Below are 7,837 nucleotides of genomic sequence, written 5' to 3'. Positions count from 1 at the left end.
CTTATTCAATCCTGGAAATTCTGAACCATCTTGTTGCATCTGGCCGAAAGACAGATTTTGCTGTCTTTCGACTTTCTTGCCATTTGGCTCATATAGTTTAACCATTTCCTTTTTGGCTTCTTCAATTTCTTTCTAAAGCTTTGAGATATTTTTTTTATTCAAAACGCTTCCAAGGTCTGGAACAATCTCCACTAAATTATTGCTCAAAATTCATAACCAGCTCGTTGAGTCTGGCCAAAAGATCAATTTTGCTCTCTTTCGTCTTTCTTGCCATTTGGCTCATATAGTTTACCCAGTTCCGTTTTGGCCTCTTTAATTTCTTTCTTAAGTTTAGAGATATTTTTTTATTAAAAACACTTCCAAGGTCTGGTAAATCCTCCGATGAATTATTACTCCCTTTTGCAATCATGTGATCGTTAACAAACATCTTCCCAGAGTTCTTCTTTGCCTCTTCAACTTCCTTCTCAAGTTTAGACTTGTGTTATATAAGAATACATCTCTTCCTTTTGCTTGTAAAATCCAGCAGATTGAGAAGTTTAAACTTCCTGAATATTGTTAGAAAATGTGTCAAGCGTCAATCAACTAATCCAAGGCTAGAAAACAATAATAAAGATATACTTTGTGACCTTTCAATGTATCCTATAGAGAAAGGATGTCTGTCGCGCACAGAAATGCTTGATTGAGTCCTTTTACGGAACTGGAATCCAAGTTCTCTAGCTGCAACAAGGAAAGCTCCTTCATCTGATGACTCTGCTTGATAATTAAAGTTGTCAGTCTCCTCAATTAGCTCAGCGATTGCTGTGTGGCAAATCACAAGTGTCCTTACGAATAACAAAAGTATCTTTGCATGGGGTTCCTTTGACCAATTACAATTCTTGATGCGGTTGTCCAAAGTTAAACCCTTCGACTATAGGTTTGTGAAGGTTTTCAACCTTAGAATAAACAATATTCTCAAGCTCAATTACTGATGGATGAAAACCAAACCCAATCTCGAAACTTCTGTCATTCCTGTGCAAATAATTTTTCGCTAAATCATGCTGGTCAAGGTCCATTGCCATATGTTTTGATGCCACAACTTCTACATCACTAGAAGAGATGCCATATGCAGTTCCAGCTATGGAACACTTAAGAAATTCCATATGATTGCAAGTTAAAGTTTCCAGTTTTATCAGAGAGAATAGTGTCTACCTGGCCTGACTCCTCATTTAGATTTGAAGTCCGTGCTTGAGAGGAGTTCCTCGCGATCTTCATCATACATGTGCAAATCCTGGTTAATAAATATTGCTTGCAAGATCTTGACAACCTCAAGAGAAACATAAAGCGAGATGGGTATTAGGTATCCATAAAGGATTAGAGCAGTGATCAGATGATAAAAACCAGAGCTGTCAGGATGGTTAGGAATATACAAACCTTTATCACCTGCAGGTAAATACCAGGAATTTAGCTATATATTAATTAATTTCTTTTTTTTCCCCAAAACTGAAAGTATAGGAAATAATAAAGAGAATTGCAGGAAAACCAACCTTCTGACTCTCGGAAAGAGAGCCTGCCGAATGAAATTCATTATCAACAATCAAGCCACTCAACTCATAGATGTTAAAAACAACACCAATATTTCTCACAGAGGGTTAGTATACATAAACTCTCCCAGGTCAGTATACAAGTCTTCGCATGCTCTAAGAGAACATCCCACATATTATTGGACATTCCACTTCCCAGTATCTAGAATATCCACAAAGTTTTATAATTAATTAACTACTATATGAAAAGAAAAAGTAGCCTAAAATAAATTGGTGATAAAATTCAAGATTTTTACATTACGCAACCTATGCTTCTCTTGCCACGAGTCGTTAAAGGTCCTCAACTGCAGAAATCCCATCTTTATTAACCCTTATGTGGAATGATCCATCTTTCCCAATCTTTTATAATTCCAGACCTCGTCATTTAGTGCTGATCGATAATGCCTCTTATATACTGAAGCAAAATGACAACAGATAAACGGTGCACATGTAACAAGCATTTAACCCACATTCTCCTCTGTGATCCTTAACAGTGAAGGTGTCTTTTTTTGCCACGCGTATTCGGATACCCTCACAATATCCTGCGGCTACTTTCAGGCCTAGCATGAACTTTATGCTCCCTATCTAGCTTGGGTTGTTTGTAAATTACACCTCACCAATAGTTATCACTCATTCCCTAAGATCACCTGCACGTCTCCAGTCAGAAGTGGTCTTTCCCTTCACGCTCCTTCACCACACCTGCATTCCGAGGAAGGACTTTCATAAAAGGGTAATGTGGGCTCTTGTAGGCGCAATACCTTGTTAGGATCGCGACTACATGCTTATTTTCATATGCCCAAACAGTTAGAACTCATGACTATACATTATGACAAGACTTGGCTTATATGGTTGAAATAGCTTTGGGATAAAATAATGAAGTTGTTTGGTTGGAACACAAGCTTGGTTTGATTGGGGAGAAGGCAGGAGGTAAAATAGCCTCATTTGGTTGGAGCCAGAGTCGATATAGGTTTTTAGGAAGAAGTTTTGTATGGTCGGAGGTGAAATAAGCTTCTTGGTTGCAATAAGTTTTATTGTGAAGGATTCAAGTTAGATATGTTTTGTTTCAATAAGGGCTGAAGCTTAGAGCCAAGAAGCTATATTTTTCAATATATAACAATAATAATAATAAATAATAAGTACTCTATTTTTTAAGAAAAAGGATGAATCAATAAACACATTTGAACTGATTTTTTTATATAAAAATTCATTAGGATATAAAAGTCATAATCAATATATTATTTAACCAAGTCAAAATTACATTCAAAATGAATACTGGAATTTTTAGATTTTAAAGTGGAAGGTTCCCTAATTTATTAAATTAAATCATCTCATACAACATGATTTTATTGTTTTCAAGCTATATTTATTACAATATCCTAATTTGTGATTAGATGAGGATGTTTGACTCGCGTTGTTATACAGTTTGACTTAAATTTGTAAAGTGCAGGAAAAAGTTGAAAGCACAAAAAAGGGGTTCTGCCTAAATCAATTGAAAGAAAGATAACCTAGACCAGGGTTGATGAGAGATCTAAATCAAATAGCTATTCTTCAGTCCTCCCCTCTCTTTGTCTGATTGAGGCATCATATTATGCCAGGAAGGAATTGATGTGCTCTGAGACTCGGTGCACCTACCTTTGGATCTCTGGCGCTGTAACAATCTCTACCTGTATACACACACACACACATTATAAGTGAACCCTTACTATTGTTTTACACTAATTAAAACAAAAAATCTCTCAAGTACAAGATGCAATCTGTTTAACACACATAATTGCAGAATAAAATATATTTTAAGTTGGTACCTCTAAAAAAACTTTCTTCTGCAAGAAATCTTTAATGTCCAGTGGTGCAGATGTGCACTACACCATATTTGGCCTATTGCAAGCCCCAAATGATTAATGTTGCATAAAGTGTTGCAATAGGCCAAATTTTTTCAACTTTACTGTAACAATTTATAATGTGTTGCAACAGACAAAAAAATGTTGCACTGATCATAAACATTTTTTGATGAAATTACAAAACCATGGCAATTGCAATACCTTTAGAAAGATGTTGCAAGAGAGTTTACACTTCGGTCAACTTGACTGCATTTTAGTTTAAGCGGGGGTTTTGATTTTTCATTGGGCGGATTCTTTTTAGGACCAAAATCTTTCCAACACCAAAACTCGCTCATTTCTTTCGCTTCATCTTTTCAGTCGACTCTCTCATTCTCTCAGGTATCTCATCTCTCTTGAGTCTCTCATCTCTATTGTTTCTTTCATCTCTGTGTCTCTCTCTCAAGCATCTGTGTAAATTAGGATCCATCTCTCTAAATTAGGGTTCCTTTCTCACATGCGCATCTCTTAGTTTGTGTAGATTAACCTTGAAGACTCCACTAAGCTTGAAGGTTAAGGGTTCTCGCACTAATTAAGCCGGCTATTTGCTCAATTAGGGTAAATAAAGCGTTTACGCTTTTGATTATATTTGCTCTGTTGAGGTTATATGTATATTAATTTGCTCTGTTGGGTTATTTGTGTATTTGTTTGTTGGGTTAATTTTCTATGGTAATTTTTGCTCACTTAACTTATATTTGCTGGGTTATGTGTATTTGCTTTTTTGGTTGTTGTTCTTATAGATTTTGGTGTTAATAAGGCTGATGTAAAGAAAAATGAGCTCCTGCTCGGTTAATAAGGCTGGTGTTAATAAGGCTGGTGTTAATAATTTTTGATGATAACATAAACATTTTGTAACATGTCTTACTTAGAATCTTTATCAAATTTCAGTTGTAATTGTTATATTTCTTATCATTGGGAATTATCAACGGATGGGTAGAATATGATGGCTAATTGTAAATATCCAATGCCATGTAATTTTATCTAAGTGAAGGATATTCAACTGATGAGCTGTAATTATTCAACTGATGAAGACTGAACCATGTTTCAACTGATGAAAACCAAGCATTCAACTGAAGACAAAGTATTCAACTGATGATGCTAAGGAATTCAACTGATGAGACTGGAACAACATTCAACTGATGAAGTTTGTAATTCATTCAACTGATGAGCCTAGCACAACATTCAACTGATGAAGTCAAGAGCAGTTGAAAGTAACCAGAACTTTCAACTGATGAAGCAAAGAGCAGTTGAAAGTGACTAGAGCTTAAGTCTGACAAATCACATGGATCGAATTACACTAAAATAGACATGGAAGCCTAATTAGGAAAATAAAGAAGAAGCAGAAACATACTTATCTCATGCAGTGCAATCTGGATCAAATCAAGATGATGGTCAAAGATGAAGACATCTCAGAAAGCATGCATAAGACAAAGTTGTGCAGCATTGTTTTTAGATTAGAGTGCATTTTGTAATCTAGCTAAAAGCTTTGTAAAACTCGGAGTATATAACCAAGTTAGAAGCATCAGTTGAACTTGTTCAAATTACAAAAAGAGAAAATCTGAGAGTTAGAACTTGTTCTTGAGTGATGAACCAGAAGCTGTGCGAATTGTAAATAATCCACAGATTCTTCTATATAAAATCTCACGGGTGGATCATTCAATCCACCCGTATTTTTAATACTTGGTGTTATTCTGTTTACTGTGTTCTTAGTGTATTGTTCTTGAATCTTTTAAATTTGTAAAAGATTGTATTCAACCCCCCCCCCTTCTACAATCTTTCTTATAGTCAGTGTAAAATAACAATCGGTATCAGAGCCAGGTTCCCAACAAACAGGGAAAAAGATCAACACTGCTAAAGAAAGATGGGAAAGAAGGATGCTGGAGTGAAGATTCCTGTTCTTGACAAAGACAACTACTTTCACTGGAAAGTGAGAATGCATTTGCATTTGTTGTCCATTGATGAAAGCTATGTGAACTGCATTGAAAAAGGACCTCATGTCCCAATGAAGGTCTGCACCAGTATGGGAGCTGATGGTGAAGACATGGTAGGTAAAATGATTCCAAAACCTATCCATGAGTATTCTCAAGAAGATACTGAAGAAGTGCACAAGGACAAGAAAACCATGAACCTTCTGTTCAATGGTTTGGATCAAGAAATGATTGATAGTGTTATCAGCTGCACAAGTGCCAAAGAAGTTTGGGACACCATCAGGACCATCTGTGAAGGGAATGAGCAAGTAAGAGAAAACAAAATGCAGCTTCTGATTCAACAATATGAGTCATTCCATTTCAAGTCTGGTGAAGGTTTGAGTGACACTTTTAACAGATTTTAAAAACTGTTAAATGGTCTAAAGCTTTTTGGAAGAGTATATCAAGTTAAGGATTCAAATTTGAAATTCTTAAGAGCTCTTCCCAAAGAATGGAAACCTATGACAGTCTCTCTCAGAAACACACAAGAATTCAAAGACTATACTCTAGAGAGACTGTATGGAACCTTAAAGACTTATGAGCTTGAAATGGAGCAAGATGAAGAGATTGAGAAAAGCCAAAAGAAAGGGCATTCATCTGTGGCTCTAGTTGCATCTCTTGATGATGCTGTCAAGGACAAGGGAAAGTCTCAAGTTGAAGAAACTGAGAAGTTGGTCAAAGAAGAAAGCTCAGAGTCAAGCAAAGGAAAAGGAAAAGAGAAAGATGTAGCTGATTCTGGTGAAGAAAGTGATGGAATTGATGAACATCTAGCCTTCCTGTCAAGAAGATTCTCCAAACTAAAATTCAAAAAGAATTTCAATTCTGCAAAATCATTCAAAGGCAATCCCAAGTCTGATAGAAGCATGGTTGACAGATCAAAATTCAAGTGCTTCAATTGTGGGAATGCGGGTCACTTTGCAAATGAGTGCAGAAAGCCTAAAGTTGAGAAGAGGTCAAGTGAAAACATTGACTATAAAAAGAAATATTATGAACTTCTCAAACAAAAGGAAAGAGCATTCATCACAAAGGATGATTGGGCAGCTGGAGATGATTCTGATGAAGAGGAGGAGTTTGTCAATCTAGCTCTAATGGCCAACTCCACAGATCAAGAAGAAAACACTGGAAGCAGTAGTCAGGTATTCACTACAAACCTAGTTGAGTTAACTAAAGATGAATGCAATGCTACCATAAATGAAATGTCTACAGAACTGTATCATTTGCATGTTTCTTTAAAATCTCTCACTAAGGAAAATAGTAGGATTAGGAAGCTAACACCTTTCTTAGTGACAGAAACAGTGCTTTAGAAGCTCAATTTATTGAGTTTGAGAAACTGAAAATTGAGTGTCATACAGCCAAAGATGATCTCTTGGTTGTTCTGAAAAGAGAAGAGATCATAAGAAAACAGCTTGATAAGGAACAAGAGATTATTGCCAAATGGAAATCTGGGAGAGATGTTTCCACTAATATCATCAACATGCAAGGTAGAGAAACCTTTGTGGAGAATGAATGGAAAAGGAATAAGAAAGATCTTGAGATATCTGAGAACAGTTCAAGTGATGAGAATACTGATGATGATCATCAGTTGAAAAGCAAAGTCTCAACTGATGAGAGTCATCAGTTGAACAAAAACTCACCAGTTGACAAGAAAGTTCTCAAGAAGCTCAACAAGAAATATGGTCCTATTAAAAAGAACTTTGTTAGAGGTGAGAATAGTTCTTCGAGACAAGTGATAGTGTTAACAACACTCTTAATTCCAGTAATAAGAACAAGAAGAAGTTGGATGCTAATGAGCATAAATCAGAAGAGACTAAAAAGAAGAAGGGAAATAGAAATGGTAAAATAGGAGTTCACAAGCACACCAATTACACTCCCAATGCAAGTGCTCCTAGGAAAACCTGCAGTAAATGTGGCAGTGTAAATCATTTATCTGCTAATTGTAAAACTGTGACAGCCCGAGAATCCGGGGGCCTGGATTCTGACGTCACCACATAAAACCCATTTTTAAACACTTTTGAAATCCTGTATATATTTTTTTTTTTTCAAAAGATAATAAAATCAGAGAGTTTAAAACTTGAAAGCCATAATAAGAGAATTTCAAGAGAACATTTAAACTTTAATAAATGATTCGAAAGAGAACATTTAAACCCCCTAAAAGCAACAGGATCGCATTCAGGTTACAGTATTGAAATTAGAATCTACCACTATTATTACACAACATCTCTTACCAAATCAGATCATCTTCGATAAGAAGAATCACTGCCAACTATTCCAGCTATGACTTACACTTGAATCTCTATAGCACAGCTTTAGCTTGCACCAACCTCATCAACTTTCCTGAACACTCCTCGACCACTGGATCCTCAACTCTGTCTCCTCGCCTAGCATTAGCCTTATTCACAATCTCAAGCAATCATCTCATCTTTAAGCCTTTCTGAAA

General features: G+C 36.0%; 1 pseudogene; it reads right to left on the bottom strand.

The window, feature by feature from the left end:
* Nucleotides 1–1,201: 1,201 nt before the first annotated feature.
* Nucleotides 1,202–2,283, bottom strand: LOC135152819 (calmodulin-binding protein 60 D-like; annotated as a pseudogene).
* Between the last annotated feature and the right edge of the window lie 5,554 nt (nt 2,284–7,837).

This window comes from Daucus carota, chromosome 5 (genome assembly GCF_001625215.2).
Source record: "Daucus carota subsp. sativus chromosome 5, DH1 v3.0, whole genome shotgun sequence".
Taxonomy (NCBI): Eukaryota; Viridiplantae; Streptophyta; class Magnoliopsida; order Apiales; family Apiaceae; genus Daucus; species Daucus carota.
The sequence above is the reverse complement of the archived record's forward strand: the minus strand, read 5'-3'. Positions and strand labels throughout refer to the sequence as shown.